The following is a 21,634-nucleotide window of genomic DNA, read 5'->3' on the forward strand; positions in this document are numbered from 1 at the left end:
ATTAATGAGGTAGGTCGCAATTTGCGACCCATTAAAAAGTACAAAAATCATAGGGATGGTGGTCTGCTGGGCATGGTATGACAAGGACTCTCAGTATAGTAGTCAGTCATCCTGCATGGTTTAGTAAGAACTCCTTCACTATAGGAGTCAGTCATCCTCTAAGTTGTGACAAGACAAGGACTCTATCAGTCATCCTACATGTTGTGACAAGGACTCTATCACTATAGTAGCCATTCATCCTACATGTTGTAACAAGGACTTTTTTACTATACTAGTCATTCATCCTGTATGTCATGGCGAGGACTCTATGACTATAATAGTCATTCAACCTGCATGCTGTGACAAGGTCTCTAGCACTATGGTAGTCAGTCATCTTGTATGTTGTGGCAGGGTCGCTATCACTATAGTAGTCATTCCTACTGTACGTTGCTGCAAGAACTCTATCACAATAGTAGTCAGTCATCCTGCATCCTATGACAAGGACTCTATCACTCTAGAAGTCAGTCATTCTATATTTTGCGGCAGAGATTCTAGCACTATAGTAGTCAATCATCCGATATGTTGCTGCAAGGACTCTATCACTATAGTAGTCAGTCATCCTGTATGTTTTGGCAAGGACTCTATCACTATAGTAGTCAGTCATCCTTTATGTTGCTGCAGGGATTCTATCACTATAGTAGTCATTCACCCTGTATGTTGCTGCAAGAATTCCATCACTATAGTGTTCACTATAGTGTTCAGTTGTCCTGTATGTTGCGGCAGGGACTGTATCACTATAGCAGTCAGTCATCCAGTATGTTGCTGCAAGGACCCTATCACTATAGTAGTCAGTCACCCTGTAAGTTGCTGCAAGGACTCTAACACTATAGTAGTCAGTCACCCTGTAAGTTGCTGCAAGGACTCTAACACGATAGTAGTCATTCACCCTGTATGTTGCTGCAGGAACTCTATCACTAAAGTAGTCATTCACCCTGTATCTTGCTGCAACGACTATCACTACAGTAGTCAGTCATCCTATATGTTGCTGCAAGGACTATATCACTATATTAATCATTCACCCAGTATATTGTTGCAAGGACTCTATCACTATAGTAATCATACACCCTATATGGTGCTGCAAGGACTGTATCACTACAGTAATCATTCATCCTGCATGCTGTGACAAAGACTACATCACTACAGTAATCAGTCATCCTATAGGTTGCTGCACAAACTCTATCACTTTAGTAGTCATTCACCCTGTATGTTGCTGCAAGAACTCTATCACTATGGTAGCCATTCACCCTGTATGTTTCTGCAAGGAATCTATCACTATAGTAGTCACTCATCCTGTATGTCATGGCATGGACTCTATGACTATAGTAGTCATTCAGCCTGCATGCTGTGACAAGGACTCTAGCACTATAGTAGTCAGTCATCCTATATGTTGTGACAGGGACGCTAGTCCTGTATGTTGCTGCCAGGACTCCATCACTGTAGTAATCAGTCATCCTGTATGTTGGTGCCAGGACTCTGTCACTATAGTAGTCATTCATCCTGTATTTTGCTGCAAGAACTCTATCACTATGGTAGCCATTCACCCTGTATGTTTCTGCAAGGAATCTATCACTATAGTAGCCACTCATCCTGTATGTCATGGCATGGACTCCATGACTACAGTAGTCATTCAGGCTGCATGCTGTGACAAGGACTCTAGCACTATAGTAGTCAGTCATCCTATATGTTGTGACAGGGATGCTAGTCTTGTATGTTGCTGCCAGGACTCCATCACTGTAGTAATCAGTCATCCTGTATGTTGGTGCCAGGACTCTGTCACTATAGTAGTCATTCACCCTGGTTGTTGCTGCAAGGACTCTATCACTAAAATAGTTGTTCACCCTGTATGCTGCTGCACTACTCTATCACTATACTAATCATATGTTGCTGTGAGGACTCTTTCACTATAGTAGTCATTTACATTGTATGTTGCTGCAAGGGCTTTATCACTACAGGTTCATTCATCCTGCATGCTGTGACAAGAGCTCTAGCACTACAGTAATCAGTCATCCTATATGCTGCTGCAAGAACTCTATCACAATAGTAGTCATTCACCCTGTATGTTGCTGCAAGAAGTCCATCACTATTGTGGTCAATCATCCTGTATGTTGCGGAAGGGACTCTATCACTATAGTAGTCAGTCATCCTGTAAGTTGCTGCAAGGACTCTATCACTATTGTAGGAAGCTATCAATATAGTAGTTGTAGGAGGCTGGCCTGGTGTATGGTGGGTACCTATGGTACTTACACCTTATACCAGGTCCAGGTATCCCCCTCTCAGTGAAGTGTAGGCAGCGTCTAGCAGCCACGGCTCTCTAGAGGTAGCTGTGGATGAGCAGCCAAGGCTTATCTAGAGGACATGCAAAGCTCATGCAATACCACTACAGTGATACAGTACTTACACACAACAAATAAAACATTTGGTTGTACAAAAATAAAGGTACTTTATTTTTGGAACACCATATCAGAAAATACTAGAGATGCAACCCTCCAATAGGAGGTAAGTAAATACTATATATATATACACACTAATAAACAGTAAGAGGCATAAACAGGTTAGAAAACAATGTAAAATAGCAATATGCAAAAGTAGCCCTAGGGGGGCCCAAACCAAGGGTCCTGGAGCTGGTGTTTGTGGGGGCACCGATGCTAGTGCAGGGGTGCCCTCACACGCAAGTACCTGCACCCTGCCCTCTGGGCTGAAAGGGCCTACCATAGGGGTGACTGACAGTGACCTGGTGTTTGTGGGGGCACCGATGCTAGTGCAGGGGTGCCCTCACACGCAAGTACCTGCACCCTGCCCTCTGGGCTGAAAGGGCCTACCATAGGGGTGACTTACAGTGACCTGGTGCAGTGACCTGTAGTGAAACTGGGTGTGTGCACCTGGTACACGCAGACTGCAATGGCAGGCCTGCAGAACCCTTTGCATGGGTCCCTATGGGTGGCAAAATAACTGCTGCAGCCCATAGGGATCCCCTGGAATCCCAATGCCCTGGGTACCTAGGTACCATATACTAGGGACTTACATGGGGGCACCAGTATGCCAATTGTGGGGAGAAAAGGTTAGTAGCAATCAAATTTGGAGGAGAAAGCATAATCACTGGGGTCCTGGTTAGAAGGATCCCAGTGAATACAGTCCATCACACTGACACAGGCAGAAAATGGGGGTAACCATGCCCAGAAAGATGACACTTTCCTACAGTAGTCATTCATCCTGTATGTTGTGTACTCCCCCTCACTGCTCGTCACCCCATGGCCCGCCTCTTTACCAGAAAATGATAATAAACGCAGTTTATCATCGTTTTCTTGTAAAGGTTTTTGCAGTTGCTGCTGCTGGCTGAGGGGCAACGCTCCTCCGCCCTAACGGAGAAGCTGCCCCTGCTTTCCAAAACTATAACACTTTTGCTTTGTTGCTGCTGAGCTTGAGATAGCTTCTTGCCATCCACTCTACTATGTCGGATATACATGTGATGAAGATTGATTGTGTGGTCATTGTGTCTTCTGAGAGGGAGAGTATGAGGTGCGTGTAATTTACGTATGAGATGATGAGACCATGTGACTCATGTGACCCTCCGCTTCACATGCTGATCGATAGCTCTCTCACCTCCAGTAGGGTTGCCACCTCCAGTAGGGTTGCCCCAGAAACAAAATATCTGCCATCTGTTCATGTTTAACATTCTGCAAAGGCCTGGACATGATTCTTAAGTAGAACATTATATGAAATCCTCTGTGTTCATTTTTAACATAGCCTTTCTGCCTTTGCTTACTTTATCAGCCAGGAGCTGAACACATTGTTAAGTGTGTTCTTCTTACATTTACTATTTAAAGTATATATTGATAGGGTGGAAAAAAAGCCAGCTTTAGGAGATTTTCCTAACTTTTACCGATATTTGGAAACCCTAATTTCCTGACGCGCTCTTGAGATGTCTCACAATTTGGATCCCAAACCCCACTAAAGTAAGCTGTCTCACAGACATAGTTGTAGTAAGTGAAGAAAGGACCACCTACTGATATTTTTGGTCATCAGTTGCCGTCCTAGCTCCTCCTACAACTCTCTCACCGATGTCCCCGGACACTTCACCACGCCACCTTGTCATTTATCACCAGACCCACCCAATGGTGGAAAAAAGGCCCCTATGGTGCTGGGTGGCCCTGAGCTCCAGGCTGCCCCCTCAGCAGAGTACTTGGCCTGAGATCTCCTGAGTTAGTCCAGAGGGGGCCTCTCTGTGTACGTGCAGGGGGTCCCCTCAAGTTTCTTTACGCCACTTCACCCACCACTACAACATTGCACTCTGGGTGAGCTGCAAATAGTGCAGGACACAAGGAACCTGCACTGGGCCTCAGGTCAACAGGCCTGGTCTAAGAGATCCCTCCCTGGTGTGGGCAAGAAGGCCTCTTCGGTCCACTGATGCCTGCCTGGCTATGATACTTTCCATCAAAAAGCCCATAAGTGGCGGCCGGTCCTTCAGCCTCAATGCTGCTCAACTCTGGGACTTCTTACCCCTCCCCCTATGGCCAACCAAGTCGGAACTCCCTTTTCGTAAACTTTTAAGAACCTGGCTTTTTGAGTGCGGTCCACTCTAGTGTCCGCGGACCCGCTCGCTACACACTAAGCAGCGCTGGGACCCCTTCGGGTACTACGCACTCTATAAGTGCCCCATAGAATAGACTAGATGGCAGTAGACAACTAGTTGTAATGCGAGCGGGTACAGCACCTACAGCACGAGGCAACAAACACAGTCCTGGCTTGTACACAGTGTTACAGGCATAAAGATCCTTCACACTCACATGTAATCCAGAGCAAGCATTGGTTTGTACGTCACTTAATCTACCACCATTGCACCGACCTGCCACTACATCGAGATTACCACACCGCTCTAGATCAAACCTACATGTACCTCCTCTTTTCTTTTTAAATTTTACATTTTGTTAATTATTTTACTTATCTCTAACTGAATGCATAATAAATGTGATTTAACTTAACTATTCTACTTAATGTAATCCAGATAGTTACCCTAAGGTTCCATTTTCTAAAATCAAATTTAATTTAATTATTACCTAGGCCGCAATCCTTAAAACAAGCCATTTATTAATGGCAATTAAATTAATAATATTTTATTATGTAGCCTCCACCTCACCCTAATATTAACCCTAATACTTTAATATTTTACTTATCATTCATGTAGGTCAACTATTCTAATCTTAAACATAATACAAACCATAATGAAAACCTTCAAATATTCATTAATTGTATTGTGTTTAGATACATAAAATAAATACATTTGGTTTATCCCTGACCGGAACACAATCCTTTTTATATGATTTTCATGTAGAGTTAATCACTCCTAAGAAGGTTTCCCACACCTGAGCCCCAAATGTTTAATTTTAAAAATAAATAAATGAACTAAGTCATCCCTAGATTTTTAAAGTTCTATTTAAATTTTCATTAAATTAACCTACTTTGACTTTATTTCTATATTAACTCAGCTTGTGGTAGAGGCTGTCAACGTAGTGGCTGCTTCAGTGCTGTGACCATGATATAAGTACCTATACCATGGCATGACCCAGCCTTCTAGGAGGTGGCCATATAGTATTCATTCCTTTACCCAAAGGGTTCCAATGGTCAAACATTATATTCGATCAATGCGGGAAAGGCTTGATATAAACTGATTAAATGGTTGCAAATGTTCAACAAGCACTTTAAAAGAAACCAAAAACATTGCTTCAACTGTTGTGTAACACTCCTTGTTACCCCCTACTATATAGCCAATATACCACATTCAGCAAGATTGGGGGTGTATTTATGGCTCAGACTGAGTTTCCCTTGAGAATCTCTTGTTTAATTTGCATATAACTTAGGCACTGTTTGTCCACTTTGCAAAAAAAGTCATATTAAAATAGAACAAGCGACTCAGATTTACCATATCAAGTTTCATGTAAATCTGTGCAGCAGTTGGGGTAGGGGAAGGAGGGAAATAAAGGGGAAGTTTAAAAAGTTGTGTTTTCAGAGTTAACTCACAAAGAAAACTTTGCTTCTTTGCTGTAGCGAAAATGTTATTACACCAAATTTGGAGTGACCTCAGCCACATGTTGGGGCGGGCGCAAAAGGACCCCAGGCCATCAACATTAAAAATACAGTTTTTTGCTGTTGCAGGTTTGGAGACCTGAAGGGCTATTGTCAACCCCGGTCAAGGGTCTGCGAATAACCCCTCTCCAAAAAACTCCCTTTAAACATGTGGGAGATTGAGGGCAGAAAATGTGGCCAACCAGCCTGTGTACAGCAGGAGGCCTTGTGCGTCCTGGACTAGGGTTAGGCCCAGGGTCTGGTTTTGGCCATGGCCTGCAGCGAACCTCCACTGTGCATGACCTGCAAAGCTAGGTTAGCTAGGTAGAAGATGAAAATAATATAACAAACATAAAAATAGTGGAAAAAGCTTTGATCATAAAGTAAAACAGATTCCCACACTAGATTCATTACTCCACTAAGAAACTAAGGGCCTCATTAAGCGTCTGGCGGTCTTCAGACCGACAGACACACGGTGGTGATCAGAGGGCTGCACTCCTGGCAGTCTGACTACCAGATTATGACCCTTGTGGTCGGACTACCATGGGACCATCGTCACCACCAGGAACATGGTTCCCGATGGGGTGGCGGCGATCGAAGTCGTGGTCAGCCACAGCGCCCCACTGAGTTCCGCGCTGCCGTGCTGATCACAAGTTCTTTTTCCGTCAGCCTTTTCATGGGCCATGGGCAGTGCAGGGGCTCCTTGCCCAGCACCATCAGAATGCACACTGTCTGCTACGGCAGACAGCGTGTATTTCAAGTGTGCTGGGAGCACCCTCTGTGAAATGGCATTGGCCTCGGCTCAATGAGGTGCCGAGGAAAATGCTGCTGCACTGTTTCCACTGGGCTGACCTCTTAATACTGAGGTTTCAGCAGGTCAGCCCAGTAGAGACATTATAATCGGCTGGGGTGGGAGACCGTCAGCTCCGCAGTGGTCTCCTCTCCCTACGGGGTGGCTGGTTGACAGTCAGCCCGACAGTCTCGTAATGAAGCTCTAAATCTTGCAATAACTACAGGCTATCACAAAAAAGATACACATATAGGGGGTCATTCTAACCCTGGCGGTCGACGACCGCCAGGGCTAAAATGACGGGAGCACCGCCAACAGGCTGGCGGTGCTCCAATGGGCATTCTGACCGCGGCGGTACAGCCGCGGTCAGAAACGGGAAACCAGTGGTGTCCCGCCGGTTTCCCGCTGCCCTGGGGAATCCTCCATGGCGGCGCTGCAGGCAGCACCGCCATGGGGATTCCGACCCCCTTACCGCCAGCCTGGTTCTGGCGGTTTTGACCGCCAGAACCTGGCTGGCGGTAACGGGTGTCGTGGGGCCCCCTAACAGGGCCCCACTAAGATTTTCAGTGTCTGCATAGCAGACACTGAAAATGGCGATGGGTGCAACTGCACCCGTCGCACCCTTCCCACTCCGCCGGCTCCATTAGGAGCCGGCATCCTCGTGGGAAGGGGTTTCCCGCTGGGCGGGCGGGCGGCCTTCTGGCGGTCGCCCGCCCGCCCAGCGGGAAACTCAGAATAACCGCGGCGGTCTTATGACCGCGCAGCGGTATTCTGGCGGTTCCCGTTTGGCTGGCGGCACCCGCCGCCAGCCAAACTTGGAATCACCCCCATAGTTTCCTTAGACTCATAACAGACTGTCTTCTATACAGACTGGCTTGCTCGCCCCACCACAGTCACAAAACAGAAATACTCTGGTACTCTTGCAGTAGTTCAAGTGAAGTGTGAAGGTTTAGAATTTAAGCCATTGCAGAACTATCCTAAAATATTTGGTGATTCCACCACAAAAGTAGCAGAAATAGAGGTGTTACAATTGGCCTCATAGACGCATATCCACAAATTACCACTTAGATTGTTTCAGATTCTGCTTTCTGTGTGCATGAAGTTAATGTTTGACTTATAAATTGACAACAAAATGTTTACAAGGCTCATTAAAGCTATACAGCAATGGGCAAAGTAGCCCTGTCACAGAATAGTGTACCTTTAGTGTATGTGCAGCGCCTTGGGGCACATGAGGGTGGTAGGTATATATATATATATATATGTATATATATATATATATATATTTAGAAGAAACACCACAGCTGATAAAGCCAGGGAGAATTCTTGAACAACCTGCAAGGGTGCAGCTGTAAGTAGGCTGGCCATTGTATTAGACATACAGGCAACTTCAAAGTCCACCAAAAGTTATCCCAATGAAGTCGAAATATAGGGCCTTATTTAGATATTGGCAGGTGGGGTTACTCTGTGACAACGGTGACGGATATCCCGTCCACCGAAATCTAAATCCCATTGTGTCCTAATATCTAAATCCGGTCCGTAGTCTAGTACCTAGAGACAAATCAACGATTTCAAATGAATGTAGATAATACTGGCCACTCCCTCCAGTCAGGCAACACAAGTAAATTGGAGTTGCCACAGATGTCTGTTAATGGTTCCCATGGTTTTAGCTGCAACAGCCCAAAGTCCTACAAAATATTTGCTGCCTTTAGTTGCAATGGGCTCTGTTCACCTGTTCAATTCAGATAATAAGTTCACTTTCACTGGAAAAGCGTTACCTGAGGCCTTTTGTGTTGTGGGGTTGTAGTTGTGATTCTTAGATGCCTTCTATCTGGGGACCGCAGAATCACTAAGAGAGGGAACAGGTCTCTAGTGTCTTGGTTAAGTAATGCATCTAGTAACCCAGAGTAACCTGCAGAGAAATCTACTCTCAAACCATCCCCATTCCAAATCCTGTTTGTAGTCCTATGTTTCTCCCTAACTTGACATGGGCATTGGGGGCAGGGTCTTAACAACATACTTTGATCTGTTTCAGGACCTACAGGAGACCAGACAACACTTGGCAGAGACACAAGATTCTCCACAGCCTGTCCGCGGAGCTGCTGAAAGTGTGGGATGGATTGTGAAATCAGAGAACAGTGTAAGAAACAATATACAACAAGCAGCCTTCGGACGTGCGGACTGACAACCTGTTTGAATTCTGGGATTTCTAGTCTTGTTGCTTTCCATTATAAAACAGGACTACAACTCCCCAAATGCAAAGAAAAAACCTGTAGTGGAGCAGCACATCATGCATGGACCTGGGAAACTTGGCAGCTATGGCCTGTTCCAGTGGTTGGGTTTAAAGGCCACATGCACAGTGCTCCTGCTACCACTACCACAACAAGAAGAGAATTGCTGCGTTTCTATTGGATGTGCTAAACTGCATCATGTGGCTGATTCTGCTCAGATGGCCTCCAAAACTACCCAGTATCCAGCTGAAACTCTGTTCAGAATATTCCTTTAACTGAGCTCTTAAGACCAAAGCACTTCAAGAATTAGCAGCTTTTCATGACTCTGTGGTCCTGGGAACCTCAAGGCTTCCGTACAACCTAGGACTTCCATGAGGCAGGACTAATACTGACTCAGCAAGTATCAGCAAGTACCTTGGAAATATGCATGGACCACTCAGTGGCTTCAACTTTTATCTTGTAGATTATTACAGTGGTGCTTCTTACCCCAGATGGTACATTGGACATTACTTGCCGTATCATCAGACTCCAGTTCTAGTCAGCGTGTAACTCCATTTGTTCTTGTGCTATCACAGTGGTTATAGAAGCTTGTCATCCATGAGTCTCACCATCACACTGTTCACTAGTGGAATCTATTGGACTAAATTCAACCATCAAAACCTGGGACCTTCCAAGAGAATACAGGTAACAAATATTTCTTGTCTCTACTTGGATGACCTTAAGCTAACTCATGAGTCAATGATGCCATAAAGCAAATTGTCAGACCCCGTTCAGGGAAGCCGCAGGTCAGACAGGGGCTTCGGACGTGGTGGCTGAGGTAATTTGCCACTGGTGTCCTGGGGTACATCCTACCCTAAGATACAAATGGGCAAATTGCACCTTTTCTTCACTTATTTCTGATTTTTAGGGTAGCTGGGGCAAGTAGTAACAGACCTCTCAGGGAGGTAGTGTGGGGGCCAAGAGCTCAGAGGTCAACAGTCAATGACACATTGTACAGCCCAGTGCTTTATCTTAGTAAGGGGAAAGTGCTTGAATAGCATAACAAAACGTAGTATTGTATAAGTCAATGGGGCTTACCTATGGATTTGTGATTTAACCTATGGGTCTGATTTAGAGTTTGGCAGATGACGTTACTGTGTCACAAATGTGACGAATATTCTGTCCAACGTATTACAATTCCATTATATCCAATGGCAATAGTAATACAGTGGACAGGATATCTATCATGCTTGTGATGGAGTAACTTGTCTGCCAAACTCTCCAGATAGCAGTGCTCAGGAACAACAGCAGCTTTTTGCTAATACGATCTTCAATGAAATTATAATGTAGCCTCGTCTCTATCCTGTCTCATTTCATTGACTGGATTTCCACCCCATCAGCCATGGGAACACAGTCAATACACTTTCACTGTTTGGGGGGGCTGCATCACTCTCTATCGTGCGCCATGCTCAACGAGGGGCAATCTAAATCCTACTGGTTCCAATACTCCTACTGCACAAAGAGTCCTAATACAAAACTGCATATAGACACATTCAACACATGGGGGGTCATTACAACATTGGCGGTAAAAGTCACTCACCGCCGTGCAGAAGACCGCCAAAACACCGCGGCGGCATTCCGCCACAGCTATAATGACACACATCTTGGAATCCGCCGATATTCAGACACCCACACAACACCGCCACACCAAAGGTCAGTGATAAACTGTCGGAAACAAATCCTCCACCTCCACGCCAACAGAAACTCGCCCATGCTATTACGACACACGAATGCACGCGGCGGTCTTTCAACCGCGGTATTCCATTGGCGGTACACCCCGCTGCGCTCAAAATACACACACATCTCCAAAACACCGCCACATTGGACAATTCAAAATACACACACCTGATACACAAACAAACACCACTCCCACACACCCAACACTATATAAAACACACACCCACATCACACACAAACCCCTACGACCAAACATTAGACACGAAGGCGACAGAGAGAGAGCATAGAATAGACAACCCCCCCTACACAGAGGCACACAACACCATCACCCACACAACATCCACACACAAAACACCACACACCACTACACTCACCACACTCATCACCACATACACCACCCCACACATCACACACACCACCCCATGGCACGCCAAATACACCTCAGCTTCTCAGAGGAGGAGCTCAGGGTCATGGTGGAGGAAATCCTCCGGGTAGAGCCACAGCTATCTGGCTCACAGGTACAGCACACATCAATAGCCAGGAAGATGGAGTTATGGCGCAGAATAGTGGACAGGGTGAACGCCGTGGGACAGCACCCAAGAAATAGGGAGGACATCAGGAAGAGATAGAACGACCTACGGGGGAAGGTGCGTTCAACGGTCTCCAGGCACAACATTGCGGTACAGCGGACTGGCGGCGGACCCCCACCTCCTCCCCCACAACTAACAACATGGGAGGAGCAAGTCTTGACCATCTTGCATCCTGAGGGCCTCGCAGGAGTCAGTGGAGGATGGGACACTGGTAAGTAAATTTTTTAACTATCAGATCCCCCACCCTACCTGATGCTATCACACACCCCCACCCTCACCCCCTCCCCTATCACTACAACTCCTCACTAATGTACCCATGACACAAACCACCCATCCCAACACCAAGCCCTGCATGACACAACTAAGCATGGACACCCCTCACTAAAGCATTCCCACTGCACATACCCAGTACACCCCCCCAACCATCACCACACAAACTCACACACAGGAATGCATGCACTGGGGTACACAAACACCCACCCATTGCTCACCATTACACACAAACATGCAATAATCATGCTCTTATGCCCCTGCAGGAACCCGAAGGACCATCACCACACCAGAGGGTCCAGACAACACCACTCCACCCCCAGAAGAGGCCCACAGTGACGAGAGCAGCTCTGCCGTACTGGATCCTGATGACCAGCCCGGACCATCGTGGGCCTCAGGACAGTCGGTTCCCCTTGCACAGGCACAGCCCAACACCGACCTTCCACCCTCTGGTAACACCAGCACAGCACCCACCCAGCGGGCCCAAACCTCCCTACCCAGGACAGGTCAATCAGCGGTGTGTCCACCACTACAGGGAACCCAGGATAACCCACCACCCCAACAACAGGGACCTGGGGGCAGTGGTAGTGGGCACACGGTCCAGGGGACGGAGTCACAGGAACACAGGGGAACTGGGAGGGCTGCTGTGCGACAGGGGGCGGACAGGCCAAGGGAACCCACTCTCCACGAGGCCCTCTCCTCCATCATGGGAGCATACCACCACTCCCAGGAGACGATGGCGACGGTTCTGGACAAGTTGCAGGAGACCCAGAGCCTGCAGGACGAACTGTATTTGGGGTACAGGGAGGAGCTCAGGACCATCAGCTCCGCCCTGGGCACCATCGTAGGGGTGCTGAAGGACATACAGCAGACCTTGAGGGACACCGTGGCACTCCAAGGGGCCCCTGACACTAGCCAGGACGATGAAATGCCCACCACCTCCGCCGGCGCTAGTGGACAGGACGCCCCGCCACAGGACCACCACACCAGCACCCGACCCCCTGCAGACGGACAACCACCACGCAAGCGGTCACTGAGATCCAGGAACAGGACAGAGCAAGATGGTAAGACCCCCGCCAGGAAATGACACCACCCTGATTGTCCTCACACTGTCCCACTTTGTAACCCTGTCCATACTTTAACTGCCCCAGCTCCTCTTCCTATGCCCAGATGGGCTGTGCACCTGTGAGACTAATAGACTGGACTCTGCCATGGACATTCCTCCACCATCACCCATCCTCATTTTACAACCCCCTCCCATTTCTGAGCACTTCAATAAACACCCTTGAAACACAAAACATGCTGGAGTCAGTCTGTGATTTAGTAAAAATGTATTATCAATGACAGTGTCATAATGGGTTTACCATTCTAAAGCTAACATACCTATGTCACACATCACAAGCCCTTGAAGGATGCAAGCAGTTGACACGTAGGTAACCACACCTGTGAAACCGTAATGGAAGGGTACAACTCAGTTACCAAATGTTGACTGAATTCGAAAAACAGGATAGAGGTAGACGTGTGAAAGTCAATGTAATGCTAAAAATGAAAATGTTCTCACTTGTGTCTCACTGGAAATATTGCTATATGACAGACTCACAGGTTGTTGTTGTCTTCTTTATCAGCTTCCTCCTCATCACTGTCCACAGGCTCCACCGGCTCCACAGCTGCTACAACACCGTCATCTGGATCATCCTCCTGCAGAAAAGGCACCTGGCGTCGCAAAGCCAAATTATGGAGCATGGAGCAGGCGATGATGATGTCGCACACCTTCTTCGGTGAGTAGAATAGGGATACACCTGTCATATGGAGGCACCTGAACCTGGCCTTCAGGAGGCCGAAGGTGCGTTCGATCACCCTCCTAGTCCGCCCATGGGCCTCATTGTAGCGTTCCTCTGCCCTGGTCCTGGGATTCCTCACTGGGGTCAATAGCCACAAAAGGTTGGGGTAACCAGAGTCCCCCAAAAGCCATACACGGCGCCTCTGGAGTTGACCCATCATATCAGGGATGCTGCTATTCCGCAGGATGTAGGCGTCATGCACTGAGCCAGGGAACATAGCATTTACCTGCGAGATGTACTGGTCTGCCAAGCAGACCATCTGGACATTCATTGAATGATAACTCTTCCTGTTCCTGTACACCTGTTCACTCCTGTGGGGGGGGGACCAGAGCTACATGGGTCCCATCAATGGCACCTATGATGTTGGGGATATGTCCAAGGGCATAGAAGTCACCTTTCACTGTAGCCAAATCCTCCACCTCAGGGAAAATGATGTATCTCCTTACGTGTTTCAGCAGGGCAGACAACACTCTGGACAACACGTTGGAAAACATAGGCTGGGACATCCCTGATGCCATGGCCACTGTTGTCTGAAAAGACCCACTTGCAAGGAAATGGAGCACTGACAGCACCTGCACGTCAGGGTGGATTCCAGTCGGATGGCGGATTGGTGACATCAGGTCTGGCTCCAACTGGGTACATAGTTCCTGGATTGTGGCACGGTCAAACCGGTAGGTTACGATGACATGTCGCTCTTCCATTGTCAACAGGTCCACCAGCGGTCGGTACACCGGGGTATTCCGCCATCTTCTCATATGTCCCAGCAGACGGTGCCTACGAAGGACAACAGCGAAGAACCAGTCATTATTCCTCCAGGTATGTACCCACAGTCACACACAAAACTACACCACTCACATAACCCTTCCTGTATGTGTGTTGAGTGTAGGCCTAGCCATGTGTGACGCAGTATGAAAGGAAGCTATGTGGGCCCCTGAAATGGCGGCTGCCTGACCTCTAAACTGGGACAATGGGATTGTGGGGTAACAGCGCTGGCGTTACACACCGTCGCGGTAGGCGGTCGTAGACCGCGGCGCAATGCTGCATTGGTTAACATTGGACCCTATGGGTCCCAGGAGCCAATGAAGAGGTGCGCTGGCGTTGATGATGCGCACCGCCGCGGACGTCACCGCCGCGGACGTCACCGCCATTTTCTCTATGTTCAATCACTAGATACCTGACCTTCGACAGGAGAGGACCTACACTGCAAGTGCTGCTGTGACCTCGGTCTGGAAGAGACAATGGCTGCTGCGTCTGGGGAAAGGGCCCCTGCCTTCACTGCACAGGAGTTGGATAAACTGGTAGACGGGGTCCTCCCCCAGTACACGCTACTCTACGGTCCTCCAGACCAACAGGTTAGTACACAGGGAGCACGTTGTATGGGCTAGGCCTGGGTGGAGTGGGCTGGTTGGAAGTGGGTAGGGGGCAGAGTCCATAGAACATTAATGCATGGGAATGAATGGTCTACATGGCCAGAGTCAGGAGGGGGCCACTCACAACGACAGTGCAGTTGGTAATGACTGTTCCTCTTTCCTTGTACATGTCATGTAGGTCAGCGCCCACCAGAAGAGGGACATTTGGCGTGCCATCGCCAAGTAGGTCCGGACCCTGGGGGCCTACCAGAGACGGGGCACCCACTGCCGTAAGAGATGGGAGGACATTTGCCGCTGCAGCAAGAAGATGGCGGAGGCTCATCTGGGGATGGCCTCCCAACGTGGGAGGGGTGCCCGTCGCACCATGACCCCCCTGATGTTCCGGATCCTGGCGGTGGCCTACCCGGAGTTGGATGGGCGCTTGAGGGCATCACAGCAGACACAAGGGGGTGAGTACAACCTCATTCTGCTGACTTTGCGTGCAGTGAATGTGTCTGGGTGGTGGAGGTGGGCTGTGGGTGTCCATAGGCCAGGGGGAGTTTGGTAGGCAAGGCCCCTCCGTAATGTAGCCCATGTGGCACTCTACCCCACCTCAGCAGAGTGCCAAGTCGAGGTATAGTTGCCCCTGTGGCATCCATGTGCGCCGATGTCCACCATTGATATATAGGCCATATCCCAGAAATTGCATCTGCAGAGGGCAGGAGCACGGCGTAATGTAGGGGGCATCTGCGTTTGTCTTGTCCGCCAACGGTAGCGGTATGCCATGCACTAAAACCCTCTTTCTTCTGTCTCCCACCCTTTGTCTGCTCCCCCTGTCCTTTTGTACATCAGCATCAACAGGCGGAGGTACAGTGGCACCGGAGCAGGAGGGAGCTGCATCCCACATGGCCATGGAGGGCCACACCACAGACTCTGAATGCACCAGTGGGATGGAGGGCGAGGGGAGCTTCACGTCGGCCACCGGATCACCAAGCAGCGACACGGACTCGTTCGACGATGGGAGCTCCCTTGTGGTGGCGGCACCATCTGTGCCCCCCACCTCTATAGGTACAGCCGCCACCTCCCCTACCAGCACTGCCCTCCCAGCAGCCCCTCAGCGTTCGCCCCGTGCCCGCTCACCCAGGAGGGTGGGCATCACCTTCGCCCCAGGCACCTCAGGCCCTGCCCCAGTCACCCCTGCTGCCCTCAGAGAGGAGGCCATTGACCTCCTCAGGTCACTCACTGTTGGGAAGTTTACCATTGTGAATGCCATCCAGGGTGTAGAACGAGAGTTGCAACACGGTAATGCATTTCTGGAGGGCATTCATTCTGGTCAGGCTGCCCTTCAGCGGACCCTGCAATCTTTGGCCTCAGCACTGATGCCAGCCATTGTCCCTGTGTCTAGCCTCCCCCCTCCAACTTCTTCCACCCAGACCCAATCTCCTGTACCCCAGCCCATCCCAAGCACACCTACAGACCAGCATGCACACAAGTCAACACACCCAAGTAGCTCAAGCAAACATAGGCACCACACACACCACAGGCACTCATGCAAGCCTCACCCACATACAGACACAACAACATCCACTGCCTCCACTGTGTCCCCCTCCTCCTCTTCTCCCTCCTCCCTCCCAGTGTCGTCTACACTCTCACCTGCATGCACTACATCTACAGGCACTAGGACTCGCACCAGAACACCCAGCACCACACCCCGCTCACCTGCACTCACCACCTCCACTGCCATTTACACGTCCCCTGTGTCTTCTCCCAGTGTGTCTGTGACGCCCCCTCCCAAAGTACCCAAACGCCAGAAATCACTCACCCAACATCCATCCACGACAGCCTCCAGTACCTGCACCTGCACCCAAAACACCTAAAGTGACACCTCCGACAACCACCTCCTCTTCCTCCACTCCCAGACCCCCTCCAGCTACCCATCCCAGTGTTCGTCAAAAACTGTCCCTCTGTAAAGTTGACCATTTTGCCCCCCCCCCCCTCCAATTCATCAGTCCCGTCGTAGCGCCTCAGCCAAAAAGCCTCCAATACCAGTGGTGCCTGTTCAAGGTTTTTGGAGTGCACCGGCCACCAGGGCAGGCAGTAGGACCCGGAGCCAAGGCACTGGCAGCCCACCCCCTGTAAAGGCAATAAAATTGGAGAGTGGACGACGGGACCGTGTTAAGACTCCAGGTGGGGAAACAACTGACATGGGTTCCAAGGGGATTGGAGAGTCAGCTGTGAATCCAGCAAAGGTGGGGAAGGGCCAGAGTAAGTCTGCCCAGCCTGTTGTGAGTGTCACGGCAGAGAAGTGCGCCATCATTTCCGGCGGGCGAGACACAACCGCCAGCACCGTCGTTACTGGTCAGGAGACCACCGCCAGAGTCACAGCCCAGGAGGGCCCAAGTATCGTCAGTGGTCAGGAGACCACCGCCAGAGTCACAGCCCAGGAGGGCCCAAGTATCGTCACTGGTCAGGAGACCACCGACAGAGTCACACCCACTTGGGAGACTTGAGAGACTGTGGCTTTGCACTCCCCAGGATGGCACAGTGGGCAACCCACCCACTTGGGAGACTTGAGAGACTGTGGCTTTGCACTCCCCAGGATGGCACAGTGGGCAACCCACCCACTTGGGAGACTTGAGAGACTGTGGCTTTGCACTCCCCAGGAGGGCATTTTATGGTCATGGAGCCCGTCGTGGATCTGGCTTTGCAGACATCCGGCTGAGGTGCCCCCCCTTCCCTTCCCCCTGAGGTGCCTGTAGTATTTCTATCTGATGCCCCGGCAGTGTTCTCTCCGATTGTGGTAAGGTATCGTTTGTGGGCCTCGCCCATGTACTTTTTGGACTGATGGTGCACGGACATTGTTATGTACATATCTGCACTACTTCTCGTATAATTCTGACTGATTTTCAAATATATATCTGTATATTTTTGTATGACATGTATATTGGCACATTACATTGTTTGACCGATTTTCTCTTTGTGTATTCATTCTTCCGGGGGGATTGTGGGTTGTTACAGAGATTTTTGAGAATGCATTGGTGTGTATGTTGTAATATGCGAGGGTGGGGGTGGGGGTGTTTGGTGTATGTCCCCCTAACTTTTGCCTCCCCCCTCCCCCATGTCGTAGGTGCAGTACTCACTGTTGTCTGCGGCGCCTACTTAGCTGTTGGTCGTAGAAGAGCAGAAACACAAGGGCAGGGAGTATTTTGAGTTCCGGGTCCATGGATTCCTCGTTCCTCGTGGGATATGTTAAGGTGAGCATTTTCCCATTGAGATGTCTGTTTCCGCCGTGTTTTTATCCACGGTGAATCCGCCCTGGAAAAGGTGGCAGATTGGTGGTTTGTAATACTGTGGGCGGTACATTGTCTTCCGCCTGTCTGTTGGCGGTGACCGCCACGCTGCTTGTCTGTACCGCCGTGGCGGGCGAAGTGTTAAAGTGGCTGTCTTTGTTGGCGGTTTCCGCCAAGGTCATAATGCCCTTTTTTTGTCCGCCGGCCTGTTTGAGGTGTTTCCGCTGCTTTAGCACCGTCCGCCAGGGTTGTAATGGCCACCAGGGTGTTCCGCCAGCTATTATGACCGTGGCGCTTTGTGCGCTCCTCCAGGTCATCGAACAATACCTTCAAGGGTACATTCCCATCAGACACAAATGGAGAGAGCAGGACAGACTCTATGTACAAAGATATAGTGCTGCTGCTCTCTTCCCAAGGCCGACCCTCCTTTATGCTCACTACCCAGACAGAGGATATGGATCCATTGTCTAAGGTTTCAGAACCAGTTTGGGTTGGTTCTCTTTCAAATCTCATTCTGTATTTCTGTCTCCCTAACGCGTGTGCATACCTTTGCACCATAATGCAACGGTGTCTGCCTGAGCCTAGCATTAGATTTGTACTGGAAAGGTACCCTTTGAATACATGATACTATGCTTAGACTTACTTTTAAACTTTACCCACTTTGTACGAATACTGTACAGTACAGCACACATGCAAAGTGAGGAAACGTTTAGAGAAAAGTAAACATTTCTCCTTCTTTGTGCCTGCCTCAAAGGGCAATTTTGTGGTGCACAACGTTGTGTACAAATGTTAGTAAATAAGGCTTTGCATTAACCTCATTGGTGCGTGCGTCGGCCAGTGGCTGACACACGCACACCCTCCCTGGTGCGGGTCACGACCAGTGGCTGAGGCCCAGGCGGGATTTTTTTAAATTTGAAACTCCCTCGGGAGACACGGAAGAGCTTCCGTGTTGCCCCCTGGCCCTCCACCCGCCCCTCTGTGACCGCACGCTGACATCACAATGTGTTTTCCCCACCGGAGCAGGAATCAGTAGGTAAAGCCGCTTTCTGCTCCGGTGGGAAAAACAGGCCCCAAAGGGCCTCCCCACTTTTCAGGAAGGCCTCGTTTGAAAGAGGAGATTCTCCCCTTTCAAACAAGGCCTTCCTGAAATGGTTTCCTGTCTGTGGATTGTAGCCGTGCTGTGATCCACGGGCAGGAAACCCCACTAGACACAAGGGATTACACATGGGGGGGGGGTCAGCCCCCTCTGAAAATGGGCCGCCCCGGGCATATTTTTTGAAAAAATACGTTAGTTTACCCCTGGGTGGGCGCAATCTAGTCCCCATTGGGTTAAAAATAAACAAATACATTCTAAACAAAAAAAAAAAAAAAATTTAAATGAAACTGACAGCGGGTTGCCCTCTGAATTCGGAGGTCCCCATAGTCAGAAAGGGATGTTTTTTTTCAACTCAATTTCAATATTTTTTTATTTCAACTGTTACTTTCTGTAGGAGAATCTTGAAGGATCTACACAAAAAAACCCTTGCTGAATTCAGAATTTTGTCAACATTTCAGAAATGTTTAGCTGTCTGGGATCCACCATTGGTTTCACACCCATTTCTGTCACTAACTGGAAGGAGGTTGAAAGCACAACATTTTTTAAAAATTGGGTATGCCCCAGTAAAATGTCAAAACTGTGTTGAAAAATGTGGTTTTCTGATTCAAGTCTGCCTGTTCCTGAAAGCTGGGATGATGGTGATTTTAGCACCGCAAACCCTTTGTTGATGCCATTCACAGGGAAATACCGAATGCTTTCACCTGCAGCACTATTTTCCCATTAAAAAAACAAAACAAAAACAAATATTAACTGTATTTTGGCTAATTTCTTGGTCTCCTCCAGGGAAACCCACAAACTCTGGGTATCTGCACAATCCCCGGAATGTTGGAAAAAAGGATGCAAATTTGGTGTGGATAGCTTATGTGCACAAAATGTTACGGGGGCCTAAGCGTGAACTACCCCAAATACCCAAAAAAGGGCTCATCACTGAGGGGGAAAAGGCTCAGCAACTAAGGGGTTAAAAATCATGTACCACCCATGGGATGCCCCTACTTGGCACAGAGTAAGGCAAAGCAGAAAGGTTTATGCCGAAAAGTAAGTAACAAATCAATGAGGTTTGCATCACTTTAGGTGACTTTGTACTAGCACAAATTATTTAAAAGTCTGGTCCTATGTGTTTAGGCTTAGCACACCTACAGACATGCATTATCTCCTTGTGAGAAAGCACTTTCTTTGGAGTTTGGCTCCAACGGGAGCAATTAACTCATCCACACTTCAATGTACCCACTACCAACCATGCACAATAGGAATATGTCTTCTAATAAGGGCATGGGGTATGGGATTACAGAGAAAACAGACACACTAAAAATCACCACTGTGTGCTGAAGTCTGCAGGTCATAGTGGTTATCTATAGGCAGGTGGATGTATCATGGTATTTTGTGAGTCACTGAACACTGACAGTAGCAAAGATATGTTATAAGCATATCTCTGTGTCTCTAATGCTCTGTGCACTTCATAGAACGCTGATATTTCTGAAACAGGAACATGAACAATATCTAAGTTACTATGTTTTATCTCTTGACTGAGCCTCCTTTCCTGTTGACTATCTCGTGTCTTTGCAGATACGTGTTCTCACATTATCATAGGATAAGTTTCTAAGTTGCCATTTGCACACTTTTATGCAGCTGAGATTTAAAAATCATCAATATTCTGTGATTCTTTGCTAAGAGCAATTAATCACTTCCCTAAATGTTCACCTGTACCTTAACGCACACAATGCAAATATTCAACAGCCTTTGATCTTTGGTGAGAGAGCCTTTCCCGTTCCCTCACGAGAAAAAAAGTTTAAACTGCAAAACGTTTAAACTGCATACAAAATATAGGGCCAGATGTATCATTTAGCCAAATAGTGATGATCTAATTGTAATTATCTGTGAATCGCAATTACGTAACCGCTATCTGAATGTATGAAAATACAGGAGTTTCATTTAGCGATTTGCAATGGCTCGCAAATCGACCTAACTCATTAATATTCATGAGGTGGGTCGCAATTTGCGACCCATTGTAAATGACTATCATGTCTGTGATTGTTTTTAAATAAAGCAATAATTTTTTTAAAATGCAGCCCATTTCCATTAAAGGAAAACTGATGCGTTTAAAAAAGAAAAATGAAAACTGCCTGCTCTTAAAAATGTTTTCGCATGCATTCACAAAGGGGAAGGGCTCCCTTGAGGACCCCTTCCCGTTTGCGAATGGGTTACCAACTATTTGAAGTACGTGGTAAAATGTGAATGTTTTGCAACCGCATTTCGGTTACAAAACATTCCTGCATACCGCTGTTCGGTATTAGGAAGGGACACCCTTGAAATGCCCCTTCCTAATACCGAATCGGAATGTAGTCGCAATTCCAATTTCTGATTTGGT

Source organism: Pleurodeles waltl, chromosome 4_2 (genome assembly GCF_031143425.1).
Source record: "Pleurodeles waltl isolate 20211129_DDA chromosome 4_2, aPleWal1.hap1.20221129, whole genome shotgun sequence".
In the NCBI taxonomy this organism is placed as follows: Eukaryota; Metazoa; Chordata; class Amphibia; order Caudata; family Salamandridae; genus Pleurodeles; species Pleurodeles waltl.